The sequence below is a fragment of the Urocampus carinirostris genome, chromosome 11 (genome assembly GCF_059441175.1).
Source record: "Urocampus carinirostris isolate Australia breed hairy pipefish chromosome 11, RoL_Ucar_1.0, whole genome shotgun sequence".
Lineage (NCBI taxonomy): Eukaryota > Metazoa > Chordata > Actinopteri > Syngnathiformes > Syngnathidae > Urocampus > Urocampus carinirostris.
The window spans coordinates 23429237-23445830 of record NC_142359.1 but is presented as its reverse complement, the minus strand read 5'-3'; the positions used below and the strand labels follow the sequence as shown (position 1 = coordinate 23445830).

Below are 16594 nucleotides of genomic sequence, written 5' to 3'. Positions count from 1 at the left end.
TGTTTAAATATTAAGCAAAAATACATGAACTATCATAAAAACATGTGTTTTTAAATATTCGTAGCTTTAAATGATAGCTTTAATTTTCCAAAACTGAGCCTCACCTTAAGAAAACTGACACAACTGTCCGCCATCTTGTTGCTAGTGGCGCTCAAAATGGCTAGGCAAAAAAGTGAATAAAATTGTGTGTTATGGTCACTTAAGAGTCTCTATAGTTTGTAATCTTCCTTGTGCTTGGTAGCACTCATTTTGGGTTGCACTACACCATAGAGTGATATCTGGTGGTCAAATCATACACACTGTCCCTTTAAATTGAGTTTTTACTAGTTACATAATTCCCATCAGTTGCGAAGTCCTAACCCAGCGGCTCACATGTTGCCCCCTGTCAAAAAAGAGTTTTTAGCAGCTGCTACTTGTAATGTTAGCTTATTAAAATAGGACACTGACTATGTGGTCACCATGAGTTTTCCAGCTATATTAAGCTTATCATTTAATAATCACAGCCTTACTTCAATAATAACATTACTAATTCAGTTGTTATAAATGCACTTATGTTCATCCACATACTTAAATGAAGTATTTACTTGCTGAATTGTTCTTATATCAGTATTTTCCCAGCAAAGGTCTTCAGATGCATCCACCTTATCTTATCTAACCACCTTCAAAATGCAGCTGTGTGCAGTTTGAACAAAAGTCTCTAATTCATTGAAAACCTTTCTTTTATCTTGTAATGTGAGTTCCCAGGACAGCTTGTTAGTTTCATGTTTATATTTTGCATAATCCACGCTTTTCTCCTATAAGGGATGGGCCGAAAAATTTGTCAAGGTCTTTTTGGGTGTGAGACGCGCTTCCCATCGATTGGACCGGAGTGCACTCGGTTTTTGTATTTCAACTTTTGAAACTTTGTAAGAAATGAATTGCTTCTCTCCAGCTCTAATTTTTCAAAGACCGAAAATTTGGTCTAGTCCCGAAAAAGAATCCGCGGCGAAACATCAGAATGCCTTCCCGCCTTCACTAGCCAAACGTATAATAGCTTTAAAACACATAAGCTCCATGAATATAAAAAAAAAATTGTCGCATATGCAAAAAATTGCAAGCGCATATCAAAGAGAACAGCACCAGTGCTTCTTTAAGTGCGGTATAGGCGGCCGATTGACACCCGACCGCAAATGAGCCGCTTAGATCGTGTGTCGGGATTAAATGCTAATCTGCAAAATCCCGCCACAACACGGAATGACGAAACCCGCACGGACGTGATAATCCTCCACCAGGGTCACTTTTAGAAACAACTTGGATGAGTGGCCAGTTGTGTTTTTTGTTTTTTTTCCTTTTTGTTTGTATGCCTGGAGGCATCCCATGGGACTTGTCTTCGAGAAGGGCGCGCTAAATTGAGAACGGTGGCTGGCGCAGGCCACTTTATGGCGGGGATCCAACATACTCATATTATAGTTTGTAGATTCATTACACTTTATTAGCCTTGTTCTGTCAAACTTATTTTAGCTGAGGGGGCACAGAGTCAAAAATAACCCTCTCACAGTGGCCGGATGAGTAAATATAATGGCATGAAAAGTGTGCCTTAGCTGTACGGCTGATGGTCTGACTCAGAAAAGAATTACAGTTATGATTCTGGGTTGTATTATTCAATTATAAAACAATGATTGAGGTTTTTTTTGCATAATATTTTCCCATCAGATTCAATCTTAAATCACAAATTTGTTTTTGAATCTAATCATAGACACATACATACAATATCTAAACCTTTATAGTGTTTATTAACTGTGGCATTTGTCAAAAAATGGAAAACCATGATTTACATTTTTTTTCCCATGATGGTTTATTTAATTTAGGGACACTCATGCAAACTGGAAAGTCGTAAAAATAGAGTGCAAATGATTTAAGTGATTTATTTGATCATTTATAGTACAGTCATACCTCTACTTACGAACGTCTCTACCAACTTTCTTTGTTTTTTCTACATACAATTTTTTCAGGTTACGGGCAAACTGAGCGTAAAAAAATTACCTCACGGTCCGATTTTTTTTCCAGTATATGAATAATCACAGCAGTAGCGTGTGCGCTGCTTTTCGGCATTCCGTATGTGTGAACGCCGGCATGCTCTTGTGTCTATCGCTTATTGGTTGTGCCCACTTCCGGTCCCATTCCCGCTCTGTAAACAGTACTGTACTCTACTACAGTATATGCTAGCGATTCGAAACATTAACGACCCAAAGAACAATATTCGGAAAAGTGAGCAGCAAGGAGAAAAGAAACAGAAAAGACATTGCAACAAAACAGGAAATAATTGAACGGCACGAAAAAGGGATGCGTATTTGTGATGTCGCCAAAATAGATGCCCATAATACATCTACGATCGCCACGATTATTAAACAGAAGGAAGCACTTAAATGTAGGGCTCATTCCAAAGGCCATTTCGAAGAAAAGATCGCCTGTGAACGATGAGATGGAGAGGTTGTTACTTCTTTGGATTAAGGGAAGGAAAGAACCTAAATTACAGGATGCAAAAAACACTGCTGAGGACCAGTAAACAAAGGGGCCAGTTAAAAAGTAAGAGAATATTTTGTTATTATCCTTTATTGATTTTTTACATTGTGCGCCTCTGGTTTTACATTTTTTTGTGTGGTATTGTAATCTTTTTTTGTAACCTGTTTCATGATCTGATGTTTGTTTATGATTTATTAAAAAAAAATCATATGTTTGCATCTCTTGGAACGGATTAACAATTTTACATTGAAAAGGCGCCTCGACTTACAAATTTTTCAGGTTACAAATCTACTCCCGGAAGGGATTAAATTCGTAAGTGGAGGTACGACTGTATTTTTCTGCAGTTTTTTGGGGGGAAAGGGTTAACCTGAATTCGGGAACTTCACCTTTAGATTTAACATCTATTAAAGGAATCTTATTTAGACTTATGAAAAAACACACAGGTGCTCTTTTTCAGTTTTGTATTTTTTAATCCAGGTGAGTGCAATTGTATTGCTTAAAACCAGGGGTTGCCAACCTTTTTGAAGCTAAGAGCAACTTTTCTGTAACTGATTGGCGAGAAAGGCTACCAGTTTAATGCACATTTCTAAAACATGTTATAAATATGTTTTTACAATGTTATTACCAGGTTGTAATTATTAAGATAGAACATAATCTTCCCTGTTTCAAAGCATTGATTCTAACACAAAAAATGAGATAAAAGTCTTGTTTTTTTGTTTTTTCTTTTCTTGTACATCAGAAAGCTACGAAATGTAGTTTACATTAGCAGTGAGATTATGCCAACTCGAAGGGTGGGGTGCATTATTTGAGGTGTCTTTAAAAAGTTAAAAGGTAAATATTTTCTCTATTAACCCTTGTGCTGTGTAAGGGTCTCCACTGACCCGATTTAAGGTTTTAAAACATTAGAACTGATGTGTTTTATAGGCCATAAAATCAAATCACTTTGGGGATGTGTGATGATGAGTGCAAGTAATGTTAGTTAGGATGTAGTAGTGTCTATATTGAGCAGTAGTCCTTTTTTTGGTGGTTAGGACTAAGTTGGGCCCCGGGTTAAAATTGTGCAGTCCGTAGTTCCAATTCCTAAAAGTTAAATATTTTCTCTCAAAGTATGTTAACAATGCCTAACTGAGTTCAAATAGCCCTGGTACTTCATTTAAAACTGAACTTATCTGCTTTTTCTTACTTTTAGCAGAGCTGTCTGGGGCGGAACACAATAGGTTCAAAGGATGTGGGCAGGGGGAGAGCTTGAGAGTGACTTCATGTTTATCACTGCAGGTTTTATTTGAAATATATTTGTCAGTGTTGCAAGAAAATGGCGAAAGTAAGGAAAAGCCTGGTTAAGATTGAGTCCTAACGCAAACCCCCCAAAAGATTAGAAAAATGATTTAGCACATCTAAAAAATGCACATACCAGCACACGCATGAACGCACTGCCTTAGGCTGCAATGATGACACAAGAATGGAGATGTCGGCAGAGTGTAAATTCCAAATTATGTAAATCTCCTTTAACCAGTAGCATCCTAAATGTAATCGTCATTGACAACCGATTAATAAATATTAATACTTTTAATTTGTGGGCAATAGATTTGATTAAAAATGTTTTGTTTTTCTGCTTCCCAGGACACTTCTTCCAGGCAAACATTGCACAGGAGCAGCAGCCTGGAGGAAGAACAAGGACCTAAGGCTAACCCCTTCCACTGGTGCACTCGGCTTCCTGCAGGAGGTCATTCGGGCAAATGTTGCCAACTGGCTCGTTTGGAAGCCACAGAATAGTGATGCCGTATGTCGGCCTGAAACCACCCAGGCAAAATCTGTCATATTTTTTTGTAACAGTGGAAAGCAATAGGACAAAAGTCATTTGGGAAAAAAAAATCAGTTACATGTAGAAATACACTTACATTTCTATTATTGGCGTGTTACTGTCGATTGCTGTAATTGTTGAATATACACTAAAGCAGTGGTCGGAAACATTCTCTGTACCATAGACCAGTTTGATGTCTTGACAATATTCTTACAAACTGACCTACTAATAACAGTGGTATGGATAAAAACAACAGGCCTAGAGGTAATTTCTTCCACAGGGCCGTCACCACCCTAAACACGCGCACAAAAGTGTAAAAACAAAATATATTTATAGCCTATAATTAGAAAAATGAGTACGCCTATTCTTTGTTATTGACGTGATTCGGAATTGTGTTGCGGGTAAATGTCATTACACTACATTTTCATTGACCTTACAATTTAGGCCGGTATTGTCAGGTTTTCAATGTAAATCTCTTGAATTTCTGTCTCAAGGTAATTAGCTTGTTTTTATATTACTACATATAAAAACAATGTTTCTCATACACACACACACATGAAGTAACGTTTCAATAATCAGTCTAATTGCATCTCTTGTATGTTTATCAATCTTGTATTCTTTTATTGTGAAATGCTCATGTGAACTTTCTCCCTGAAGTATAATAAATTACGCTCACGTTGCGGGCGGGGTCTCTTTCCCTTGTAACAACATCACATGGAGGACGTGAGGAAATCTGCTCTTGGTATGATTCGATTTTAACTATATATATGTATTTTATTTGGGTAAATATGGCCACGAAATAGTCTTAATAATAATTGACTTTAACAGTATACAAGCACTACTTTGTAATACGCTTTACTATTTATCCTAACATTGTTTTTGTCTTCTTTTTCTCTTTTAAGTCTTCATTACATGTGTAGCCTGGGCTTCCATGTCTAATGTAATTGTAAACGATGGTCAGTGCGGTGTTATGGATGACAAAAAAGACAATTTTAAGCCGAATTCTGTGTTTAAATATCCTAACTTATTTTGTTGTAATTGTTGTTTATTCCAGTTTTTATTATATTTTGACTATATTTTCTTGTTTTCTAGTAAATATGAAATATGCACAAAACGTGTATTATTATTTGCATGTTGGACAATTTTTAAATATTTTTCACCCTATGAAAAAAAAAAAAGATAGAAACAGAATAATGGAGAGTTGGGTTCCAGTGTGAACTTAAATGTGATCCCAAAACAATATTAGAAATCTAAATGATTTACTTGTGCTACCCCCGCAAGGTTATTGTAAAAACAGTGATCAGTTGGCGCCTACTCAATATGGAATTATATTACAGTTCAAGTACTGGTGGCTGGAAGACTACATATACTCAAGAATAGCACGCTCTTTGAGAATATGTATAATGTTGTTCTCACCAATTAGATAAAAATGAACAATTTTATGCGGCACACCAGACTAAGTTCCACGGTACACTCTAAACCCTGGTTTACAGCACCGCCTTGTATTGCTGACATATTTCTTTGTAGCTCATAACGCAGAAATAATAATAAGTTCCGAATCTGTTTAAAGAAAGGGAAGATGCAATGGCAGCAACTCAGCAGAAACAAAGGGAAAAAAAATAGGCTGACTCGGAGAAGATGATGTACTTTAAAGTGGATGATTTTCATACAGTTTGTGTCTGTGTGTGTGAGTGCGCGGATTAGATCACAGTTATACGTGACCCCCCCCAACCCCCTGCCCCCATACCCCACCACCACTACCTTCGAACAACTCCCCCGGCGGCAAAAGATCAAGTAAGTTTCTGGTCATTCCGGGTTTTCCTTTGGGAAACACCACTACATCATGCATCCCAATAAAGCCGTCAAAGTGTGTGCCCCCCTCCCCCTGTTCACACAATAATAGCTCAACAATGCCGCAATCGATCATGCTGTGATGTGCACCACACACACCGATGCACACAGAAACACATATTCCAGCTGCTCGAGATAAGAGAAATTCGAGATACGGTATGTCTTCGAGGAAAGATTTTGCCCGGCATACGAGAGACGGCTCACCACCAGCAATACCTCATCTGTCTTATGTTTTTTTGCATCTCTTCTGCTTGCCCAGGAAACGAAACGCTTCGATGTAACGTAGGAGGTAGAGAACTGGAGGTAAGATTTTGAGCCTGACTCGAACCCACCCCAGAGTTAGACCTAAAATGTTTAGCATTACCTTTGGGCTTCTTTCTGACTGAATTTCTATTTTGTAATTATCCACCCATCATTGTTATTTGTTTCTATTTCTTTATGGAGGATGCTCATGATAGATTTCGTCCTCCTCTCGCTCAGGCCACGTCTGCGCGTTTGTCGGTCCGCTTGACGCACTCGTTATGTCAGGCTTCATGAGGGAACGCATGTATCCTCCATGAAGAAAAAGAATGTAAGAACAATGATAGGTGGATAATTTTTTTAAGCCAGCAGTAGAGAAGCCCTCCTCACAAATGAAATATGAAAATTTGGGTTTGCTTTGAGCTCAGTACCTCAAATCTGGCTGGATTTTTTTAGGCCCGATTTTACCTCTATTGGGAACAGATTAGTTTTCAATTATTTCGTATCAGGAAAATTTACTCTTATACGAGCAATTATAGATTTGAGCAGGATTTGGGACAGAGTTAATCTTTTATTTAGAGATATCACTGTATTTATAATCACTTAAAATTTTTGTGAATTATTTTGATTTTTTTTTGCATGAAATAATAACATTTAAAGAAGACAAATAAATCAAATGTTCAAACGAATATGATGAAAAATTCGACGGGATGTAAAACGATTTCCACAATGTCGTCCGATGCAGAGGGACCCAAACAAAGATGGCAGACGTCCCACAAGGCGCCCCCAGCTTTGGATTAGCATTCATGCGCCGCCGGTCACAGTCAAGGTTACACCTGACAGGCAGGCGAGCGGTTATGTGCGCTCACGTCGTGCCGCCGCCGCCTCCATACTAAGCAGCCAGGCTGCACTAAAAGACGCCGGAAGACAACCAGACAGGGATTTACCGACAACTTTTTGGGCAAGGGGCGCAGCTACGGGTTTGGTTCTCTATCGGAACAGCCTGCGTTTGAACATTTGTTTGTTAAAATTGCAATTTTTGCGCTGGCAACGTTACACCTTTACGTTAGTGTCTAGTCAATGCCCCTAGCTGACTCCACCAACTACGAACAGCCATGCACAGGAAGTGACCAGACTCTTCAGCTTTATAATAAAGATTTGAAACCCCAACGTTTTCAGATTAATGATCTGTGTGTCATGTTCATCCCAGGAATTAGTTCACCGCGTGTCAAAGTGAAATTTGTCCTATTATCAACAATTATAATTCTTATAATTCTTAAAATCAACCAGTTAGAGAACTTTATTTTGGAAAGCAGGAACTGACTGGTGTCTAAGAAATCTACTCCCGGAACGGATTAAATTCGTAAGTGGAGGTACGACTGTATTTTTCTGCAATTTTTTGGGGGGAAAGGGTTAACCTGAATTTGGGAACTTCACCTTTAGATTTAACATCTATTAAAGGAATCTTATTTAGACTTATGAAAAAACACACAGGTGCTCTTTTTCAGTTTTGTATTTTTTAATCCAGGTGAGTGCAATTGTATTGCTTAAAACCAGGGGTTGCCAACCTTTTTGAAGCTAAGAGCAACTTTTCTGTAACTGATTGGCGAGAAAGGCTACCAGTTTAATGCACATTTCTAAAACATGTTATTAATATGTTTTTACTATGTTATTACCAGGTTGTAATTATTAAAATAGAACATAATCTTCCCTGTTTCAAAGCATTGATTCTAACACAAAAAAATGAGATGAAAGTCAAGCTCTTGACCTTGAACTTCCCACACCTATAAAAAGAAAGGCAGAGCTCCAAACTCCCTCTTTTTCTAGCCGTCTGCACACGTGCTTGAAGGGGGGATGAAGGCCAACTGGGAAGAAAGACTAGGAAGGCCGAAAGCCACAGCCTTGTCTCACTAGCAGGGAAACATAGCAAAACCAATCCATGGTTCTCATTTCCCCTACAACTCGACTGAGGGATGTGACAAAAAGGGATAGAGACACTTTTCTGAACAGGGGATTTATTTCTGTCATGCGGCCACCACCCCTCCACCTATTTCCTCATTTTCCCCTTTGGTTGGTTGGTTGGTTGTTTGTATCCCATAATCACTAAGGTTGTAGGGGCACCATTTCCTGTGGTGTGTCTTGGGCGCCATCCCTGACCACGCCAACATTTGTTTCCACCTGGTCTTGAAGCAGGGACCTTTCAGACTACAAAGCCAAAAATCCCTTTTTGTGCATCATGGTTCATGGTTCACGTATCCCTTACTGCATGGGTTGTTAGGGCAGCAATGAAAACGCAACTCTGGACAGACTTCTTCACTCTTGACGGTCCCTGGCCTGTTTTTGGGTCGTGGCATAGTTGGCACAAGTCCATTCTTTAGCGTTGTTGGCCCAGTTGTTTCCCACTTTTCTGTGAGAGTCATTGTTATCTTGGGGTGGTTTTAAAGGGACACTGTTAATTCAGCGCCTTCTAATGGTAAAAAATAATTCCTTAAAACAGTATTGATTTTAATAATAAGAAAAAATACATTTACTATTATGTAAACATTTGTTAATATACCCGTAAGTCGAGTAAATTGAGTTGTATTTTATGTAACATGAGGCTCACCCAGAGGGAACAGACATGGTTCTCTACCATGCTGCTGCTACGAGTTCTTTCAAAAACCAAAAACCTTACAAATAGTTGGCCAAAGAAAAAAAGAAGAAAAATAGTGTGATTTGGTAACTTTGAGTCTATGAAATTCTGTTACTATTTGTGATTTGTAGCACTTGTTTTCAGTTACTCTACACCGGAGGTCTCCAAAGTGGTGCCTTCGGGCACCAAGAAGCCCCTTTCGAAAAGTAGCTGTGATGGGTTATTGTGATTTTCCAGGTAATTTTGATTTCTAACTGGCATTATATTCTATTGGTTGGGTGAACTTATTTTAACTCAACTTCTAATAATAGAAACCTGGTAAAAGCATAATAACATAGTAATAAAATAATAAGCTGTCATTTTAGGAACATGTACAAACTGGTAGACCTTCGTGTCAATCAGCAACAAAAAGTGGCTCTTTGCTTCATAAAGGTTGGTGACCACTGACCAACACAATACACTGCTACTGATCTACTGGTCAAATATTACACAGTGTCCCTTTAAAGTGATCTTCTGCCCGACTTAAAAATGTTCCTAGTCCACCCTCCCAAGATAAAATGCAAAATCAAGAGATGTGTTGGTGCCTCTCCTCTCTTTCCCCCGTCTCTCTCTCCAGGCCTTAATCCGGAATTTGTCTCCTCCGATGCCGTAATGAGCTGCTCTCAGACTGGATGGAGGCTTGACGGTGGGAATCATTTAGCACGCTCCGATGGCCTCGGATGGAAAAAGGGAGAGCAAAAGAGGAAAGCAAGACGGGTAGAAGAAAAAACAAGAATGGTAAGCTCTCCCCCGCGGCGGACTATTGATGATCCTGGGGAGGAAGGGGGGCGATATGTGAGGAAGAGAGGCTTCATTGTGCATTTTCCGGAGGCCTAGGGACACCAACAACACAGACGTGAATGTGTGTGTCCTCGTGCGTGTGCATCACGAGTGCGCGAGTTCGCTAAAAAGCATGCCGCTTTTCTCAAGGCCGGCTGATAAATACTAAATTCAGCACATCTTATCCACACGCTTCGATTCACAAAGAGCGCGCGTGTGTTCGAGTGAGAAAACATCAAGTCACACTTTAATACGCCATCAACAGGCCGATAATGTTCAAACGTTCTGCAAGCACAAACACTTTGGAGGGACGAGTACCAATACCTGGTATAACTGTCCTCAAGATATCAGGAGTTTGACGCTTCAACCACCTCTTGTAATTTTGTTAACACAGCCCAGAAATTTGCTGGTTGCTCTCTGCCCAGTCTGGAGGACATTACTGGCTTGCGATACAGCTACAGAGACAACGTCATCAGAAAGGACTCTTTTCACCCGGGCCACAAACTCTTTGACCTGTTACCCTCTGGTAGATGCTACAGGCCCCTAAAACAAGGACTAACACGCTTAGGGACAATGTCGGAATTCTTGATGCTAATGAATGATATCGCACTACTTTTCATTGCATTGCATTATTACAACTTAGTCCAGTCTCTAAGCCCTATCTTACAAATATAAATGCCTAATTATCCTGACATTCTTTTTTCTTATTCTTTGTTTTCAAGTCTTTATTTATCCTGGGGTGCCATGTTGTTGCAAATGATGTTCACTATGTTGCTACCTATATATCTATAAACCGAAGCCATATCCCCCTAGTGGGAGGTGGTTAGAGTGAAGAACACACTCACATTCACCAAACATTTATTCCCCTTCGCTCTTCCCAACCTGACACGAACATGAAGCAATGCAACCAGCAATCAGCAGGGAGGCCCAACAGCATGCACTGGTTTACCCCCTTCGCATCATATGCGTCGATATCGGCCATATTAAACTATCTTATGTTGTTCAAATGTATCCCTAGCACACACTATTGCACCCATTAAATTAATTGATCATCATCCAGGGCACGGTTCACCTCATCCATCCAACCATATCTGGGCCTTCCTCTTATTCGACTTCCCACCATGTATGTTGCTTTAAATGGCAGGGTGCCCAAGTGGGTGTGGCTACACTACATACATACAATCTTTCATTTTTTGGTCAAGTAAAACCCTTTTGGGAAAATGACATCTCTGAAAGTCATTTCAAATTACAAAATCCTGTTTAAAAATCCTAAACAAGCCTGAGAAAGCTCAAAGAAACATGTCAGGGTGCAACACCAGAGTCCATTTTGAAAAAATGTATCTCCCAAGCACAGGTCAAGTGTTAACCAGGAAAAAAGCAGGAATCTAGTGATAGACAGCCAGAGGGAACGGGGGCATAGGTGGCGCCGTTCCGCTTGAGCGCGGCTTCACGTCGGCGCAGGCTGGCGGAATTGAGCCGCTCATCGAGCTCACCGCTAATGTGACGTCGGCTAATATTTGTCCAAGTGGCCGACCGGAACGAGACTTCCTGCATGCCCAACCACAATGAAGTGCTATTCTCCTTAGGATTGAGGCAAGCGCATCAATCTCCGTTAATAATTCAAACACGTGCTATTTTTTGTCAGCTCAGAAAAATGTACCATATTTCCGGACTATAAGGCGCATCCAAAAATATATAATATGGTGCACTTTATATACGGAATAACATACAAATGCATACAAGTGCATTATCATATGTGTGCCTTCATTGATTGGTCAAAATGTATCAATGACCACAATTCCATAACAATTGTAGCAACAGGGAAATAAACCTGAAATGTGACGGTAAGCACACTGAATCCTAACCACCAGGCCACATGCGACATAGAAGACAAAGAACCATAAAATAGGTCGTACCTCATTATCACCCTATTTTTAGTCACGATACCAGATACAAATGTCAGAGTAATGAGAACACAGAAAGTGATTGAAAATCAGGATCAAATTTAGTTTCACATTTTCTTGACTCAAACTAAACATTGTAAGTGACCAACGTTGTTGAATACGTGTAGCCATGGGTTTATCTCTTTCAGGATGACAGAATTACTTCCCACAATGCCTGTCTCTTCTTTATGTTCAGAATCTTGTGTGCTACATAAAGAGTCTGCAATACAATACTGTATTTTAGTGGTCCCCAACATTTTCTGCACTAGACAGGTTTAAATACTGATAATTTTCTTAAAGTCCAGACCAATTATAACATCAACTATAAAGTACCGTGACTAAAAATAGTGTGATGATGACATAAAACTTAATACCTTTTCATGTGTCATTTGTATTGGTCTAGTGAATTGGATCTCCCGCTCTCCCTGTCACGATCTGTGTTCTGAAAAATTTGAAGAACTTGACAACTGTGGTTCTGCATTCGTGTACCATCTATTGAGCTTGCTTGGGGTATATGCCGACATTATGATTTGATTTTTGCAATCCGGAGATGGAATAAGAGCTTGCTCTGTCCACTCCACGCATCTGCCCGGTATTGCAGTACTTCCGGGAGCGGTGCATTCGCAATGATCACAGCAAGGCTTTGGGGCTAGGACCTTAGCTCGGCCTTTTGGCTGAGAGTAAGTGTCCCGGCACCTTGGCTTTGTAGCATACTATGAACTGACCGATAACGGATAATGGATAAGTTATAAAGAGAACAATACCCCTTAAAAAATCCCTCCCCCCCTGTCACGATCTGGGTTTGATTCCCGTTACATCCAATGTTTGTACTTGTGAGATTTTTTGACTTAGCGATCAATAAATGCAAAAAAATAGTACTTATCTATGTTAGTGCAACCCTAGCCCTTGTTGTGGTTTTAATTATATGCGTTTTAAAAGACTAGTTTTTGGGGGGTGTGCCTTATAATCTGGTGCACTTGATGGTACGGAAAATCTAGTAGCTAAAAATCTAAAAAGGTACTAGTGCAAAACATGAAAAGGATGGACTAACACTGGAGCACGAGTTAGCGCTAGCACAGGGTTGAACAGTTTGAGGGCGCTCGGGTAAATCGGGCTAAGAGCTGTCAGTGCCGAGCTGTCCGCCTCCTCGGTGAGGGCTCGTCTCACGCCTTCCGCCTACATCATTCCCACAACCCCTCGCAGCAAGAAGGCCAGCTTGTTCCGGCCGTGAAAGACGAGCGCGGAGCTTTACCTGATTAATGAAAACGCCTCGAGGTATGGTGCTAGTCCGTTGATAGACAACCACCGACCGACATGTGCTGGCCTTAGATTGACACTCCACAAAGCGGGCAATAAAAAATGGATTTGAGGTAAATAAACACTTTGTTTTTAGATACAAAGAAAGAGCTGTAGAATGGCTGCTTACCTGCTGATAGGCTTAAACTTTAGTAGACACACAAGGAGAGAAGACATCGATGGATGTTGAAGTTTTAAGGAGCGGGAGAGAAGCATTCAGAAAAAAAGGGGAAAACCCTAAACAGTACGCCAATGAAACTAATTTTGACAAAGATTTTCCACAGAAAATGGTAAATTTGAAATTTAGAAAACACATTTTGCATGATTCTAAACGATGAAGTTGATAGTTTTCATTTAAGATCGTAGCAAATGCGTTTAAAGATCTATAATTATTCGGTAAGACAACTTGCAGTACAACAAGTTCAGCTAATTGACATCGTTGTTAACTACAGGAAAGGAGAAAATAATAATAATATGCAATATAAAAATGAGATGTGATTTAATTTAAAGGGACATTGTGTATTATAAGTAACGATATAAAGCATTTATATACACGATTGAGTTGAAAAATTTAATCTTCGGTAAAAAGAAATTGTCCTTGAATCGAGCTGAGAATTTTTTTAGGAAATTAAAATCTCTGTGATTAAGGGCTATACAAAAAACATGACTTGACTGTACAGCTGAACAACAAATGTTTGAACATCAAATTTGCATCCCCATCTGCTGTATTCAATTGTGGTGAGTTACTTGTAGTTGTACTAAGACCCAGCCAGAGGCTCAACTCTCACACAACCCTAATGGCAGGAATCTGTGGTCCTTTAGAGTGATTGGTGTGCAGGACAGGACATCTGCGCCCACTAAAATGTGATGTTTTGGCTGCTACATGATCATTGCAACTCAACCAGCACCCTTTTGCTCATCATCCTGAGCTATGTGATCTAACTACTTCATGCCTATGTAGGTAGGTCAGTACTGCCGTGCAGGAAAGGGTCTTGTCCTCTGGAATGAAGGCGGTGTAACAGTGTTTGAGGAGAGTACCAACTCCTCAAATCATTAAGGGTTTTTTGGTTGTGAGAAGGCTAGATGATTTTCATTTCCGTGCCATTGTCCACACGGGTTTCTATGTAAGATAGTACAGTGTTAGGTCCTGATTTCAAGTATCTCCCTGTAAGTCCTTAGAAAGCATCTCTGCAGCTGAGAAAAGCGTTCTCTGGCCATGTTTGTGTTTTCCTTGTCACTGTCTTTGTCCTTCTCCTTAAGGGGTTTATATCCATCCATCCATCCATCCATCCATTATCTGCACCGCTTATCCTCAGTACGGTCGCAGGGGTGCTGGAGCCCATCCTAACTATCTTCGGGCAGTGGGCAGGGGACACCCTGAACTGGTTGCCAGCCAGTCGAAGGGCACACAGGGACAGACAATTCACTCGCTCATTCACACCTCGGGACATTTTGGACCGTCCAATTAACCTGGCAAGCATTATTTTGGAATGTGGGAGGAAACCAGAGTGCCCGGAAGAAACACACGCAAGCACGGGGAGAACATGCAGACTCCACACAGGAGGTTCGATCTCATGACCTCAGAACTGAGCCAAACACGCGCTAACCACTGCGTTGCCGTGCTGCCCAAGGTGTTTATATTTGGGGATCAAATAATGCAATCATGAATCTATATAAAACAAATAAATATCAGGAGAAAATCCTTAAAATAAGCAGAATGGTTTCATCCACACCATGAGTAAAATTTAAAGAAATATTTATTTCAACAATTAGAAAATAATGCTTCAAATGAGCAAGTCAGTCTGCAATAAAAAAAAAATATTTTGCATGAAAAACATAGGTCTGCTAATTGAATAAGAATTTAACTTTTGCAAAAATAAATCAAAAATATTTTACAAAATGACTGAAAACGAATAGTTTCGCTTAAAATAATTCCGAAAGAGATTCGATAACAGAGGTGACACAGTACCTAAACTGAAATGTTTAAATCTAGGCTTAAAACACACTTCTCTTCTATAGCTTATGAATAACCTATATTTCCTGTTGACTTTATCTGTGTATTTATTGTTATTACAACATCCATTGCAGCCTGGTCATCCTCATGTGCGGCCCCCTTCTCAAGGTTTCTTCATTTTCCTCATGTTGAGGATTTTGAGTTTTTCTTTGCCCTCGTGTAGGTTTTAGATCAGGTGATGGTGTATTAACATTCTGTGGTTTGCAATAATCTGTGGTTTGTGCAGCCCTTTGGAAAGGTGGTTTACCTCATGTGCGGTTCCTTCTCAAGGTTTCTTCATTTTGTCATGTTTAGGTTTTTGAGTTTCTCCTTGCCCTCATGTAGGTTTTAGATCAGGGGATGGTGTTATAATAGTCTGTGGTTTGCAATAATCTGTGGTCTGTGCACCCATTTGAGACTCTTTAGTGATTAAGGGCTATACAAATAAACATGACTATTTAGTTTTTGTTGACCATAAAGACAATTCTAATTATAAAGCTATATCAAGATTGTCATGATTACCAAAGTGATGCACCTGTGCCCGCTCCTATGGCACCATCTGCCTTGGACTCTGATTGGCTCGATGTCCCTATCTAAACCCACTTCTCTCTGTCACATTTGTCAGTCTGTCTGCAAACCTCAGTGTAGGCTAGGCAAGCTTATTCGACCCTGACCCCCACCTGTTTTTTCTCCTGTTTGTTTCCCGGCTTTGACCTGTTTTTTTTTTTATCCTGACCACGTCTACTTTTCTCTCCTGGCTTTCGACTTATTTCCGATTCCGACCACGTTTTTTTTGCTCTGTCCCGGCTACTGACCCGTTTTTTCCGTTCCCGACACCGACATTGCTCGCCAAGGAAGTCCCACTCCCTCGTTCAGAGCGACCTGCTTCCCGCATCCAGCGATCACCGGATCGTAGGTGCAACCCTTTCCTTTCTTCCAATAAAACTGAGAGAAACGTAACTCAAGTGGGTCCTGTCTCCGTTCTGGTCCTGACAAAGATTATTATCGGGAAATAACCTTGGACATGAGTGCAATGGTGACGACCCAGCAAATGAACAAAGACGACCTTCTGTACAAAATCTGATTTGTTACACTTCCACAAATGGTACTAAATCCCAAACCCATGCTACAAAATTGCCTGAACAAGTCAGTCACTTTAATATGTAGATGGGACTTTCTAAAATGCATCACTTTCCCACAACATTACATCACCACAAGACATCCAACAACAATATGTAACTGTAACTCTAACTTTAAAGGCATAACTTTCCATCAACACCATAAGACGTTTTATGCAAATTACTTTATGACAAATACTTCGCAGAGAAAACTTTGAGGTATGCAAAGCCAGTTGTGTCACATGATTTGAAACTGTATGTTAAAGTTAAGATATGTACTCAATAAAAGGCGTTACACTTTACCACGCATGTTACTTTAAACCAATAGGTTATTATACAATGAATGTTTCCCTTTGCATTGAAAAGTTATCGGCAAATGTATCCAAAAAGGACTCGCAT

At 39.9% G+C, this 16594-nt stretch overlaps 1 protein-coding gene and 1 pseudogene across 7 annotated transcripts in view; one reads left to right on the top strand and one right to left on the bottom strand.

The window, feature by feature from the left end:
* The window catches only part of celf2 (cugbp, Elav-like family member 2), a 225462-nt gene that overhangs the window by 123294 nt on the left and 85574 nt on the right, over nt 1–16594 (bottom strand). The gene's annotated exons all lie outside the window — the stretch shown is intronic.
* Nucleotides 12252–12414, top strand: LOC148356833 (U2 spliceosomal RNA; annotated as a pseudogene).